We start from the raw sequence: 16,348 nt of genomic DNA, 5'->3' as shown, positions 1-16,348 counted from the left end.
TCTGTGAAATTACATTAAAATTCTGCAAGAGTCAGTGGAATTCTGTGAAGGGGCAGAGTGAGCACAACTATATGCAGTGCATACCGCTGGTGCCCTTACATAAATATGTAAGGGCACCGAGGAGTATCCACTGCAGTGCATACCACTCAGCGCACTTAAATACTTCTGTGAGGGCACTGAAGGATATGCACTGCACTGCAAACCCCTTAGTGCCTTTACATAAGTATTAAAGGGCAATTAGTGGCATCCACTCCAGTGCATACCCTTTGATGTCTTTATATGGTTATGTATGGGCACTGAGGTGATGGCCTGCAGTGCATACCCCGCAGTGCCCTAACATAAGTATTTAAGGGTGTTCAGGGGTATGCCCTGCAGTGCAGTTGTTTTTTCAAACACGGCTGAATAAAGGAGTTGTCCCTCTATGTTTGAAAACCACTACAGATTAAACTGCTCCCTCTTCCAGCCATGTTAAATTAACAAAAAAAAACACTAGATTAATTCCACCTGCAGAGTGGCAAATTTAATCAGTAATTCCCTGTTACAAGAGTAATACAGAATTATCAAATTCCTCCAAATCTTATGGAAGAATAGAAAATTCCACTCATCCCTAATAAAGAGTGTTGTAGCAGACGATAATGGTGTACTAACATAAGCAGACAAAGATGACAAACAACTTTTTTCAATTTTTAAACCAATAAATTGGTTCTAAAAACCCCTTTTTGTGATTTTTTTAGACCTTTTTTAATTCTTTTTGGAAATTTCAATTTTTTGGGGTGATTAACTTAAAAAACAGGCATGTATCTGAATGAAAGAACACTGTTTTTTCTTTTGTGGGTACTTACTTCCTCCAACCAATTTATCTTTAGCAAATGAAGTCTGCTCTCAAGCAATGACCACCATTGAACGCCTGCTACAATAAATGACTATGTGCTGGTATGCAGGGTTTAATTCCCTTAGTCATTCCAGCACTATTGAAGGGAAAGTGTACCCACAGTAAAGTTAAAAATATGTTTTAATCCCCAGGGTGTTGCCTCTGGGAACGCCTAATAGGCCTGGAGGGGCTCGGTGTCCTTCCAATTCTATTACAGGACAGAGGACTGAGACCCCAAGACCTAAAATGGCTACCATCACATCTTTGTTGATGTGGTGACAGCAAATCTGATCATATCTCTCAATCTGTTATATCTGAGGACCCCCTGTCCCTGCATAAGCATAAAATGTTAACCTCAACTTCTCAAAAATTACTGAATGTATTTACAGCAAATCACAAAAAGCACACTTTCTGGATAAAGATCTAGCAATTCCTTTCAGCTGTTTTGGCTGGAGCAGCGTCTAATTTTCTGATGGAAAATTGCTTGAGAGAAAATGCGTTTGTGACCACCCTGTTTTATTTTGACCCCTGGTTGATGGATCACCCCAAAACTTTATAGGGAAGAGCAGAGTTGGATGACACATATTGTTGGAAATGTTCATGACCATTCGTCAAATGGCACCAAAGTTATGAGTAACCCAAAAAATAAATTTCCTATTGAAGTGTGGTGAAAACTATAACTACCCACCGCCAATCGCCGCCAATCGCCAATGGGTAATATATATTGATGCTGCACAAATATAATTTTTGTTGCCATTTCTGCATTATTATAAATATGGCTGGGTATGACCCCCTTATGGTACCATTAACCTCAGGTGGTCACAACAGCAATGTCTACCTCTGCCTCAGCTAAAAATGTTATATAACTAAATGAAATATGGATGTAGACAAAGATGAACACAGGGCAAAAAATGTATAGGGGTAGTCAAAATGTTAAAAAGTGAATATAAAGTTGGAACATGAGAGAGGTCGATAAGAATCGGATGGATGGAGGCAGGTGGGTCTAGGAAACAAGAAAACACAACACGTATATTTAGGCAGGAGTGAGCTGGATTAAACAAAATGGCTGTATGGTTGTGCAATGCTGCTTGCTGTTTTGTGTTTTTTTATGAACACAAAATGCCTCTCCAGTGTAATTTCTTAAATGAGGCACCTGAAATGCATTTCATGTAATTATGCTTCATTCCACGTCATTTTTTTAAAAATGTTTGCATTCTTAGGCTAAAATATTATTCAAATTTCACATACCCCTAATTTTAATTATAACATTTTTTTTAATTTTGATTTTAGAATTTAAATATTTGTTTCTGCCGAAACAAATATCCCTATGTTTCCCCACATCCTTCTACTATTTTTCCCTCAATTCTTTGTTTTGCATGATTTACTTGCAGTACACGAGTGGACATGACTGGAGTGTTGTGTGACAAACTTCAAGGGTTTCCTGAAGTAGACCTCAACCTGTATAGGCTCTACAGTAGTACTACTGGAGTAGATGTGATGCTTTTGTGATGTTATGTCCCTCCCTGTTGCTTTATTTAATGTTCCTTTTACTCCACCTACGTTGTGGTAGATACCCCACATTGTCCAGCTACTCCCCCTTGCTCATTCCACATTTACAACTTCATGCTTACATAGGAGATAGGAGATGGGAGATAGGAGAAGCTTACGCAGATATCTTTGCCTGTACCTTTGTGAATAGAATTTGGGAATACTACATACACAACAAGCACTGGCAAAACCAATTGGTCTCACCTTTGGGACCTGCTGGCTGCTGCAATTCATGCTGGTGAAACTAAATAGTATTGAATAAAACCAATGCTTTTGCCAGTGCTGTTTAGTTCCACAAAAACATGATGATTCTTGCACTATTAGCAATACACATGAGTGACCCTATGAAAAGGCCAGCCAGCTGACCTTTGTACCACAGAGACCTTTAGATTGGCCCAAGAAGAAAGATACATTGTAAGTGCTGAATTGTGCTTTTGTGGACAGAAGGAAGCAAGATGCTACTTTGCACTCTAAAAAAATATAATCAAAACATATATTTAAAAATGAAGAGGTAGGAGGTAGGGGACATGGGAAAAGCTGGTGGGGGAGCAGTTTAGGGGAAAGTAAAATAGAGTGGGTGGCGGCACAATACTGAAAGTAACATTGGAAGAGGAAAAGCAAACAAAGGAGACAGCAAAATAGTGGAATGGGGAGGAGAACACATGGGATGTCAAGACACTAATATAAAGCACAGGGAGGAGCGAGGGGAGAAATACACAGAATGAGCAGCAATCAAAGAGAGAGAGAGAGAGAGAGAGAGAGAGAGCAAACTCAGAGTACTGGATGGGTATTATAAGGCGGTAAGAGAAACACAAGCTGGATATAGCTGGAAAATACGTGGACTCTGATGGAGTGCTTAGTCAAAAAATAAAACTACCTCCTTAAAAGAGAGAAGTGGAAGGACATGTTAGCCAGTCAAAGGAATAAAAAAGTGGTTATGCTACATTTGAGGGAGAAACATAAGATACCCTGAAAATCTGTCAAATAAGAAGCAAGCACATGAGAGTGACAGCAAAGCCAACCAATGAAAAGGAATGGCTGGCTCTAAGTTCTTGGTAAGACGACAATGGGTCTTTAACAACTAGACAACTTACATTGTCTGGTATGGTCGACCTAAAAAATCGTTGGTGAATGGGCCCACTAGTTGGCATTTAGAATTGCTGAGCATAAACATATTTAAAAAAGAAGAAAAACATAAAAATCTGTGGAGAAATGTACATGTTTGTCTGATTGTTCTATTACTCTTTCAATTTTCCAAACATTTTCCAATAGTATGCCTGGAAAGCAGCAGTAGGTGAAGGTTTGCAGGCATTCTACTGGGAATGTCATGTGACTTCTCTGAATGGCTCCTATCAACCCCTGTGCAGAGTTCTAAATAGCACAGAATTGTACTTTCTGCATTAGCCCTCCTGTCAAAATCCACATTATTTTTATTTTATTTTTCCCTGTGAGGCAAACATCTGTTCCCCCCTAAAGAAGGTCTTGCTCTATATCCATAGCAAATCTGAAGAAGTCCCTTCCCACTTGCTCCTCCCCATTCCCATCTGAAGTAAATTGCAACCATTACCATTTCCAGGGTGTGAAGAGGTCCGATGGAAGTGTGGACATTCCCACATGAGGCTCCCAAAATTCTATTCAAAGCGCACATTTGAACACCCAGTTTCGTGCCATTATCTGAGATCTATGCCTGTGGATTTGTCCACAAATGTAAAGAAAAAATAATCGGTACTAAATGCTTTTACATATGCCAGGAAGATCTTTGTGAAATCAGGGTACGTGTAAATGTACACATTTTGGAGATTAACTTAGATTTACCACTAAATATTCGTTTGCGAACTGGCCCAAATTTTTATATATGTGTATCTACAGGTCACCTTTGCATTATTAATATTGTTGTCCGGGTTACCAATTATGTATTGGTACATCCAACCTATCCAGAGAAGTCCTTAGTGAAGAGGCCTCATCAGATCTTTGTCCTCGTGGTCTTCTTGGGGGAAAGGCTGGTTTGGCAATAAGGCCACTGAATTAAATCAGTCATGGCAAGAATGTTGCTAAACTGTGTCAGAATCTTAACCACGATTTTTTGCTTTGATAGTTATGGTGCTTATGTCAGCTGTGGTATGTAGATGGCAATTTATTTTTGCGTTAAGGGGCTTTAGGTCATCCTCTTCCAGTCTATTTCATTTTTTGGCTCCTTTTACCTTGGACCTTTCAGCCGTTGTGTTGCAATCAAATCGTAGATCAGCCACAGGAGTATTTTGAGGTCACTGTTTCCAGTGTTTTTCTTTTTTTTTTTCTATTAAGTGCGTCCCTTTGATTCCATAAGATTCCAAGAGGGATTATTTTAGTGGCTGCCAGCAACCCAGTAGCTGTGAGGAGCGATCATTTACACAGGTGTCTATAAATGGATTTTACAGAGACTAAACCAACCAATACTTGTCTGCTTTCACTCCCCGTTATCCAATAGCAAAACAAATAGCATGCAGTGCAAATGTCATATCTGGTGGATTTGTCAATATTTGTTGCAAAATACTGTTGAGAATTCTGAAACATTGCCTTTTGAAATGTCTTTGCTCAATCCGAGGACTTGATAAACAATTTCTTTGAAATACCTAAATGCACATAAAAGAAAAGTATATTTTTCATGCCCTTAGTTCATCTCAAGTAATCTCACAACGGATAAATGGTATTATGCACTGTAGTGTGCACTGAGTGCAAAGCCAAATACGTATTGCTCACGGGTTGGTTATGTCAAATTTTTATCACAAGCACAGACACAAAAGTATGCATTCGTGTACATGCACTCCCCCCCAACAATCAGCGGCCAACGTTTGATAAAAAGCAACACAATGCTGAGCAGCAAATACATTGTTGCGCTGACGTGCATGTAAGGGAAAGCGCAGGACAGAGCCATAACTACTAAGGCTTTCCTCTCCTTGTGCTATTTTCCTCTCCTTGTGCTGTTTTCCTCTCCTTGTGCTGGTGCACTTTTCACTGCCAATGCACACACTCTTATACCATAGTGCAAGGATGTGTGTGTCCTCTGTGGAATACGTTTTGTACTACAACGAGACCCATTCAGTACAAAAACTATCCTTTAAAACGTCCTGCTTTGTATGTGTGTTGTACAATGCAGTACGCATGCATGGTAGGAAAAACAAGGAGATACGAAAACCCTTCTCCTGGTTTCACCTGCCTCAAAGAGGCATAACATTTTGGCAGCAGTCCCTATCTATAATTGTTTGTAGATAGGAATTTGTATCAACGCCATAGATGGTTGCATGTGTACACCCATGCAGCACTAATTGAATGGCCTCTTGAGGGAGAATAATGCAAAGGGGTGCATTGCAAAACTTCCAATCACTTTTGGAAACATTTGAATTGGATAGGAAATCCAAACATAACATTGTTTCCAGCAAACATTAAATGCGACAACAATTCCAGTCAAAGGAGACACACAAATGAGTAAGGTCCAAGTTCTTTCTAACATGAAAATACGCCTTTGTTCTTTTTCCATCAACAGCACTGTGTTGCCTTTAAGCTTATTCTCGTGAACTTTTAAAGCCAGTAATACATGCCTCGGCATGTCCTCCCTGATAAGTTCCAAAAATGTACACGGAAGGTACCTTAAGATTTATCCTCTGGATGAAGATGTGCAGAAAACCTTGCTGACGTTAGAAATGTTCTCGAGAAAAATATGCTCCTTATCCCCGGGCATTTGGGAGCTTTAAAAGAATAAAGGACAATATAGCTGAAAGCATTGGACCTTTTCAAGCATAGCAAAGCAAAGTGAACTACCAGAAAACAACTCTATGATTCGATGGGGTTGGTTTACTTCCATTACAGAAATTATAATCCTCTGTAAAGACCTTAATGAGTTAATGCCCTCAATGAACTACTTAAACAGCAACATAACAGTATATTTTACATAAAGTAGCATATTAACAAATGTATTTTAGAGTACGTGAATTAGTTATCCTGTAGTACATTTCTATGTACTCATACAAAGTGATTTGGCAACCAAACATCTACGTCTTTAACAATATGGCAATACTCAGGAATTAGTTAAACACAATTAATAAACATAGAAACTACTGTGCACTTTTACGAATTGAAATGTGGATGGTTGAGGCCAGTTCACAAAGGCATATAGGTACTTAAAATGAGTCAAGTGGTGCAACCGTCCATGCTTATAAGGGCTTTCGTGAGTCGGCCACATCATTATTGTACTAATAAGCAAAGGTCTCTTATTAACTTTTTTTTTTTTTTTGTAAAAAGATAATCTCTAAAGGAAAATATTAATAGTCATTGAGCTAATACATCTCCTTTAACATGTGGCTTATTCTGATTTTCTGAAGTTAGTATCAGAAAAATGTATCACTTGAGTTGTTTGATAACTTAACCAACGAGTGATATTTTCGGAACAGTAGAATGCAAAGTTCTTTTTTTATTTTAAAGGACAGTACTCTAAAACTAAAACAAGTCCGATTTTAGGAATGGAAATGTCCGTTGCAGAAACATCCCTGCGATCAGCCAGTGATGGAGGTGAGCAGAGTGTCTACTGAGAGGGAGGTCCACAGTGCTCCAACAGGCGCCACAAATGAGCCACGACCTGCCTTGACTAGGTAATTCCTTGACAAAGGCTACTTAATTTTCCCTTATAACAGCAAAAACGACTCATGCTTTTAAACCTTCATATTCAGTTGTAAGTACATCAGAGACTGATCAACCCTAGGCATTAACCTGGCTGCTTTAAATTTGATCAGTGAGACGACTGGTAACTAGAGAAGCGTCTCTAACAGAGGTCGGCTTTTTAAATTACAATGATCAAAATGAACGTAATTACTAACAATGGGAGAGTGATGGGGTCCTGTCATGACAGACTTCACAAATGTGGCCAGGGAGGTCAGTAGATAAACTTTGCATACATTTCCACAGAACAAGATTAACAACACACCTACACCCTATTGTCAACAACAACTAGTTGTGCTATGCCCTGGAAAGAGGAAAAACAGCAGTGACATTTGGTTGGGAGAAGTATACTTACTGGTGAGTTATTTGCCGTGGCTTTTGATGTCTCTCCTACGCAGGAAACTCATCCAGGTTGCTCAAACATAACGGAATGAAGAACAGGGCACCGGAAAAAAACAGACCTGGACTCCATTGTGGTTAACCTCAACTTTTAGGTTTGACTCATTTTAGTGCAACCATAAACCTACAGTTTGCATTTTGTGTTTTTTGGTGCTATTTTTGTTTTCAAAACTTAAAAAGCATATTTCTGGTTCTACTTATTAAATTTGTGTTTTTTTGTGTCATTGCATTTATTACTATATTTGCTATTCTTCTAAATTGGTTTGGGACTTTTCTTGTGTGTTTTTTATCTTATTATTGTGTATGCTTTACTTACTCATTGCCTCCAAGTTAAGTCTGACTGTTTTGTGCCAAGTTACCAGAAGGTTCACACATATTTATTTAGGTTCTTCATAAGGATGGTGATTAATATTTCAAGTGAGTTTCACACCCTTTAACTAATACTTACATTTCTTGTATATGTTATTTTACCTTTAATATTCAGATCGTAGTACATTATTTGGTGAAAGATTTTTTTAGCTTAGCTTTTTACTTGTATCAGAGGCCATCAGAATGTTGGCACATTTTACCAAATTCCATACTGTGTTTTCTGACTTGCATTTAGAGGTAGCTGAGTGGAGTCTAAAGAGAGTCACCACTATTATCTTGCAAAGCAGTATCAATACAAGGTAAGAGCTGAGATTTGTCCTTTCCTCATCACACTTCACTTATAAATAGACGTGGAGGTAGAGAGACAAATATAGTATGCTACAAAATGGTCGGGGCCTGGGGGCTATAATATTAGGGTTAGTGTTAACAAATGCTGTTGTTAAGAAAGGAACACAACTTATGATTCTCTTCAGCAGCTACTACCTCCTGTCTCCTATTGTCCACATGATATTCATTATGTGTTGTTCTTAGGAAAAAGACACTGATTAGTAGTATTAACCACAGCCAGCACTTGCAAACAACAGTCTGTAACCTAAAAACATAATTATCACTTTAAAAGTTGTATTTGCAAGTATTTAAATTAATATAGCCATACATTTAGTTTCATGTAGTAACCATTTTTTAAATGTGGAAAATGGCTAGGAAAGAATCCCCGGGAAAACATAAGCAAAAATCTAGAAGAGAAGAGAAGAAAGAAAATTAAAAAAGGGAAGGGGAGGGAAAGGAAGAAAAGGGAAAGATTGTACTGCACAAGCCCAAGGGATCTTTACCGTCCTGGCCTCAGTTCCAGGCCTGCTACATTGTCCAAACATGAGTGTGAGGTGTTTTAGCATGTAAAATATCAGTGTCATTTCCTCAGAAAAATGTGTCACGACACAACATCTGTATGGAACCGGACAAAACGGGACCCCTCTTCTTCTCCTGTAGTCATGATAATGCGACTACAGGTGAAAGAAAGGAGAAAACACAATTAAATAAAATTAAAATAATTAAGATCCATGCAGAATACGCAGGGGAACAAAATCAAAGAAAAAAGCAGACATGGCACAAAACTGGAGTAGGTTATGTTATGTGTATTTGAAAAGCACACTCTCACCCATGAGGGTATCCGGGTGCTGAGCAGGCATGTGTGCCTAGCTCTGCCTATATACAGGCTGGTTACTGAAAAGCCAGGTCTTCAATTTCTTGCAAAAATCAAGAAGAGAGGAAAAGGCTCTGATGTGGAGTGGGAGGCCGTTCTATGATTTAAGAATGATGTAAGAGAACATCCTTCCTCCTGATCTGTTTCTGAGCATGCATGGCTGTAGTTGAGACTGCATAAGCTGGCTGATTGAAAATCTAGAATCTCATTGCTACTCTGTGGTGCCAAAATAGCCGCCTTCTGCACATCAAGTATCGTGCCAGTCTCTAGCCTATGCTCTGCTTTGAGAGAGTCCTTATGTCCATTTTTGACGTGAGGAACTAGTGGCAAACTTCACAAAATTACATATCATTTTGTCATATGTTCAGAAAGTTTAATGAAATTCCATGAAGAAAACTATACAAATTAAGGACAGGCTTCTATCTGGTTTGATTCTTCCGCCACTTAGGTGTACTTTCAACTCTTTGCTGAATTGATAGAATTGTGCACACTATTAAAAAACAGAATTGGATCGCTAGAAACCTATAGGTGCCTCAACGCGTTCAAAAGTGCATTTTAATATTAGCCTTAATAAGAGTGCAGCATACTTCAATTACCAAAGCAAAGAGTCCCTGTGTAAACCAAAGACCCCATTTCTAACAGTCTCTAAATGCTCCATGACTGAGCTTAGTCTTTGAAATCATGTGTTACCTACTATTGAAATAGGTCCTCTATTTTGTGAGGTTAGCATCTCTCTTCTACTGCGAGGCAAACAGTAAATTAAAAAAAGACTGGATGTATGCATTTCACATAAAGCAGGGATGTTGCTTTAATATTGTTCTTTGTATTGTGTTAGGTCAAACATGTATTTAATCGAGCATGAACAATACTACAGTAATTCAGATCACAGTGTAACTGTACATCACAACAATATAGTTATTTCCAAAGCTGCTAAATGACTGTTCTTTTTTTATCAGTGCAGCAATCAGCACTCTAAGTTGCTGTACTGATGAACTACAATGACAGTCCATTCCCTTTAAATGATAATGTGAGTGTAGTCCCAGATATGTAATCACAGGAAAAGAAAACAAATCACTCTTTTCTATAGCATTGTAGGAAACTTATGAAAGAAGTAAGTGAATAATATAAACAGTAAGAAGTGTTATCCATACACTCAGGACCTCATTTATGATTTTTTTGCCACAGTGCAGCACAGCAGGTCACTTTGCTGAGGTGGTCTGCATCAAAAGGAAAGGGCAGGACTCAAATACGATGCATTCCTGTCCCTTCAGCCTGCGCCGATGCACAAAGTAGTGACTAGTGCCAACTCTTGCACCATGGAATTAGGGTTTCTGCGTTGTTGGCACAACTGTTTTTGTACAGGAAGGGACCCCTTCCTGCACTAAAACATTTAATGGAGTCATTCTATGTTTGCTGCAGAATCCATAAGGAGAGACTCTCCGGCGGAGCAGGCCTTGTAACTGAGGCCTTCAGTTTTCATTCAGATCAAATTGCACATTATCCAACAAAAGTAAAAGAACCGATGATTGTGGTGCCCTCTTTATTAGCAATTATAGGTGATTCATGCTAGTGGCATTAGCTGATTTTCAGTTTGTGCTGACTTCTGTAGTGGCAACACCCATTCAGGACATGAGAGCATTATTGAATTGGAAAAGAAAATTACGAACCTTAACAATTTTCTCCTGAAATTAAACGAGAATAAGGATTTTTTAAACTCTTTTGTTGTAATTAAACAAATCTATTCAAAGATGGCTGTGGTATGTGTGTGTGTCCTGCGCTGCTTCCTTTAATATTTCCACAAACCCATTGAAAGTTGGCTGGCATAGATGTGTGTTCATTCCCAAACGCCATCTTTGCAAGGGTTCATTTGAATACAACAAACCCATTTCTTGGTGTTCTCTTTGCATGCTCACTCAGGGTGGGTGCCTTGAAATGGGTAAATACCCATTTTTAAGAAGTACCCCAGTGAAAATGCAGTAGGTGAAAAAAGTAAAAATTTAAATAATGCTGTAAAATGGTGGGTGAGGGAGGTGACCATGGAGAGGGATAAGGATCAATGAGATAGAGGGGGAGTGGGGACAATATTAAAAATTAAATATGGGATGAACCAACAGATAAGCTGGGAAACGGTGGGAGAACAAACATGGGGAGAGCTGCACAGGATGTGGGGAAGCAATACTGCGAGAAAGGTGGAACTCTCAAAGTTAAGGAGGATTACCATACTTAATAAAAAAAATACATGTGGAGGGCCAAAGTTTTGTCAAGAATCCCACTGTTGGCACTGCCAAACACCGGAATTGTTGAGTTTCTGCTACCAAATATGAGTATCTATGGGTTCCACCTGCAACCACCAACTCAAATTAAGCACTGGGTGAAGAAGAACAAGGACAGAGAGTGCACAAAAACACATCCACTCACATGGAGTGATTAAATCATAAGTAGTTCCCTGAACACAAGCAATGTAATCAGTGGAAGAATACATGTCGACCAAGGAGGACACTGTGAGTTCTTAATACTTCTAGTGGAAACAAACACAAGAACAGAGAGGAAAGCCATCAAGCGGGTACAGCTAAAATAGACAAGAAAGCTATCATTCATGTTAAAGAGCTCACCCAACGCTCACTCTGCATATGCTGAAAACAAGGCATCTGGAAAACAGACAGGTAAAGCTGCCTATAGCCAAGACAATTTGGTGGCAAGCTATGTTCAAATGGTCATCACCCTTATCAAATATTAGAAGAAATTGTAGGAAGTAAAAATGACAATAGCACACTATTATGGACTGCTTTCTAGTTCTAGAGATGTCTATGGAGCCAAATGTAACAAGTCACAATTAACATCATGATAAGACAGTACAGATGAAGAAGTCACAAAAAAAGACCAGAAACATGTCCAAAAAAAATATATATAGTGCACAAACAGACAAAGAATAAATGATATAATTTGATGATTCAGCAAACAACTTCAGAACAATTAACAATTTGATGGCTCTAATAAGGCTGCATATAACTTACAAAATCTGAATCATACTCTGTACTGAGGAAAAAAAAACACTGCAGTCAGTAAAGACAACAATCTGCAATATATTTTTGGAGCAATCGCGTAGACTGATGCAGCTGCAATATGCTTGGTATTAATGATTATGGACTTCGTGCCCAAAGCTTTTTAGCCACTGCAAAGCCTGTGATTTGCAAAATTATATAGCTTGCAACCTTAAAAGACACTTTCTGCATGTACTAAAGCTGTTTCATGAGTCACAAATATATTTTTGATTTATAAAAGGGCTTTTGCCACCCAAATCGCAAGTATGAAGGGGTGTGGTAGAGGTGCCCCATCCTATTTACCAGTTAGAGAGGACTGAGTCAATGGTCTGTGACCACAATTGTGGCAGCAAACCATTGATCAGATACTGACACCTCAAATGGAGTGGTACCTGTGTTACAATGTAGAAGGGGGCCCCCTTTGGATCCCTTTCTACTTTGTGAATCTTGAACAAAGTTTTAGGGAGAGTTTTGGACCATTTTCTAATAAAAAGAATATGTTTTAAATGCAATCCTTTTTTTCTTTAAGGACAATGGGCTGCATTATTTTTTAAAGTGTTCTTTATTTAAACACAATCCACGACATGGTAGTCTGCTGACCATTGCAGGTTAAATCTTGTGATATATACATCTGATCAGTCTTCCAGGAGTTCAAATCTTTCATACTTCTCTTTTAAAGAATAATACGGCTGAATGAAATTGCAACACCAGGACTCCTATTAATAATTGGTCAAAAGTTGTAAAACTGTACCTCCCAATGCAACTAATATAAATGAAGATGTCATGAATGCTGAATGAATGTTCATATCTTGGATCAGTCTCACTTAATCAAATATTATGTGAGCAAAGACTGACAGCCAATGATAAAGACACAAGTGAATGCAAACATAGGTATCACAGTACTACCAAATGACTCACCTGAAGGTGTTGTGAGTTGTATTTCATTGAAAACTGCAGGCCCCCAAAGATGTTTAGCAAAATCATGTTACAAGATACCTGGGCAACTGATGATATCAATTTGCCATGATATGTAACTCAGGAGTGCTGTGGACTCTCAAAGGGATTGTCCCTGTTGTAGTTTGTTGATAACTATTACCTGTTTACAGATAGGATTGACTATTATCAAGACAAGCACATCCCCTACAATACTGGTGTTTTGTTTACTTCGGTGATCACCAAGACCCAGCGCAGGGCCAATGCTATAAAAGAAAATTGATATTTTAAACTAAGAATACCTCTTGATATAAGAGTGTAGGAATAATTGTAAAATCTATCTGTCCTGACTATGACACCTAACTCTGAAGACTGAATTATTTTATCTGGGGACACTAAAGCAAAGTTTAAGCAGCTATTAAAAACTGAACTGCTAAAAATGCAGGACTCCTGTTGTGATATTGCAAAACTTTTACTGGACTGAACAGTGGCTTTAAAAGTTGGCACATAGTTGATCATTTTGATCAGCTAAACATTATAAATTTAAATTGTAGAATGGAAAAATACAGTAGCTGTTTCTATGTTTTTACAGAGAAGCTAAACTCCTTAACCAACTTCACATTTATATCTCTCCCTAATTTATATTTGTGAGGTAATCATACTTTTGTGTGGCTAGCCTAATTTACTTGTTGTCTGGCTTTGCAGGTTTTTGAGCACTACATCCTGGGGCATGGCTGCCCAGTCCCCAGTGGATGTGCTCCGACCCCTTAAGCATGGTAACATAAGGTAATCCTAAATAGCACATTAATCATTCTAGTTAGGCAATAGTAGTATATGGCTCAGAAAAATGCACCAATTACATGAAAATTTAAATATCATCTGTTGACTACAGCACGTAGTATGCCATCCATGAGACTGACAAGTGAAAAACAAAGCTTTAGGCCACTATGTGTACCCTCACTATTGCATCTCCTAAACCTGCAGGCGAACGTATCAAAATAAACCTTTGGGACAGAAAAAATCTCTACTTTTAAATATTGGGTAAATCACCTCTAATTAGACATTTTTAGCCCACATGGTAGGGTGACTTGGATTTTCCAGTTGAGCATCTAAGAATTTAATGTTGACATGTTCCTATAGTGGCTGGCCCCCACAGCTATTTTCACATGAAAGGGCTGCAGTTGACATTATGTAAATTAAAGTTAAAATAAGATACTATTTGTGTTGACCTTGGTTTGGGATGTGGTAAATAAATTATTCAGCTGCTGGTTTTGCATTTTTTTAAACCACAATTCAATGGTGAAGTTGGATTTTTGATAAATATTCAGGAAAGGTAATGTTTAAAAATTTAGACTTTTTCTGCCTGATCAACTAGTGGGCTAATTAGCATTGGCCTGCCAGCAGCTGCCCCTATCAGTAAAAGAAGCCAGCAGTAACAATGGCTTCAATCTTTTAGCAGGGAGATCTGGATGTGAGGTGAGTGATTCGTTCCAGCGCACCGCACTCCTGTGCTTGAGTGAGTCCTGTTTCCTATGTGCTGCCCCTGAGGTCCTGGTGGCCTTAGAAGAGAACAAGGGGAACTGCTCTATAATGCCTGAAAAATTGGGACTATTAAGACCTCCAGGACATTGTCATGCCAGCAAAGGTGTATGATTTCAAGAGGTCATAGTTGGATACAATTTCCAGGTTTGCCACAATGGATAATTTTAAGTTCCAAAAAACAGTTTTAATGTAGACATTTTTGTATTGTTTTGCAAGATTTTGTACAGAACCTTTCTGGCTCCTGAGGAATCCGTGTCAGTGTGACGTAATCACTAAATTAGAATGTAATGAAAGCTTGGGTTAGAATGTTGGAGGTCACAGGTACACTGCTACCAGTTTATTAACAGTGCTCTTCAGTGTATGCTCACGCTGAGTGGATATCCCATAGTGGGAAACCTACCAAAGACTCTGGTCATGTGTGTGAAGAGCATTAAGTGTAAAAAGTGGTTGTTTTATGTCCACTAACTGAAAACAGCAATTAATTATAATCGGCTCAGTATTACTTTAACCTCTTCTGTGCCTTGGACGAGATGATCTCGTCCAAGGCTACAGTTCCCCTGTGCCTTGGACGAGATCATCTTGTCCATGGCACAGGGGAACTTGGGGGCACGCTAGCGCGCCCCCCGTGCACCCCCCTTCCCCCCCCAAGTCGGGGATGGAAGGGGAAGATCTTCCCCTTCCACCCCCGCCCCCCCCCCGTGACGTCAGCGCGCGCGCGCGCGCTGATGTGTCACAGGGGCCTCCCTCGTCGCGCTGGAAGCTCTGCTTCCAGCGCGATTGAAAAAGAAATGCAAAAGCATTTCTTTTTCAATCACTTGGGAGGCCCGGAGGGGCTTCAAAGGGAAGGAAAAGTATTTCCTTCCCTTTGAAGTCCCTCCGAGGGTTTCAAAAGCCGGATTGCTTGCAATCCGGTTTTTGAAACCCCACTAGACACCAGGGATTTTTTTTTTTTTCGTAGAAATTGACAAAAGGGAGCGACCCCTTGGGCAAGGGTCGCTCCTAGGGGGGGCATTTTTTTTAAAAGGCCTTTTCTGCCCCCAGGGGGGGCAGAAACCTCTAGGCACCAGGGACCATTTTTTTTTTTGTTTCATTTTTTTTTTATTGAGGTGGGGAGCGACCCCTTAGGCAAGGGTCGTTCCCCTTGGGGGAAAATTATATTTTGGCCATTTCTGCCCCCCTTGGGGGCAGATTGGCCTATTTTGATGAGGCCAATCTGCCCCCAAGGGGGGTAGAAACCACTATACACCAGGGATTTTTTTATTTTTTTATTGTTATTGACAAAAGGGAGCGACCCCTTGGGCAAGGGTCGCTCCCAGGGGGGCATATTTTCGGGAAGGCCTTTTCTGCCCCCCCTGGGGGCAGATCGGCCTACTATTAGGCCGATCTGCCCCCAGGGGGGGCAGAAACCTCTAGGCACCAGGGACCATTTTTTTTTGTTTTTGTTTCATTTTTTTTTTTTTTTGGTGGGGAGCGACCCCTTAGGCAATGGTCGCTCCCCTTGGGGGAAAATTATATTTTGCCCATTTCTGCCCCCCTTGGGGGCAGATTGGCCTATTTTGATGAGGCCAATCTGCCCCCAAGGGGGGTAGAAACCACTAGACACCAGGGAGTTTTTTCTTTGCGTGAATTTCACGCAAAGGGAGCGACCACTTAGGCAAGGGTCGCTCCCTGGGGGGGAGGGGAATTTATTTTAGGCTATTTCTGCCCCCAGGGGGGGAAGAAACCTCTAGGCGCCAGGGCAAATTTTTTTTT

Source organism: Pleurodeles waltl, chromosome 3_1 (genome assembly GCF_031143425.1).
Source record: "Pleurodeles waltl isolate 20211129_DDA chromosome 3_1, aPleWal1.hap1.20221129, whole genome shotgun sequence".
Lineage (NCBI taxonomy): Eukaryota > Metazoa > Chordata > Amphibia > Caudata > Salamandridae > Pleurodeles > Pleurodeles waltl.
The sequence above is the reverse complement of the archived record's forward strand: the minus strand, read 5'-3'. Positions refer to the sequence as shown.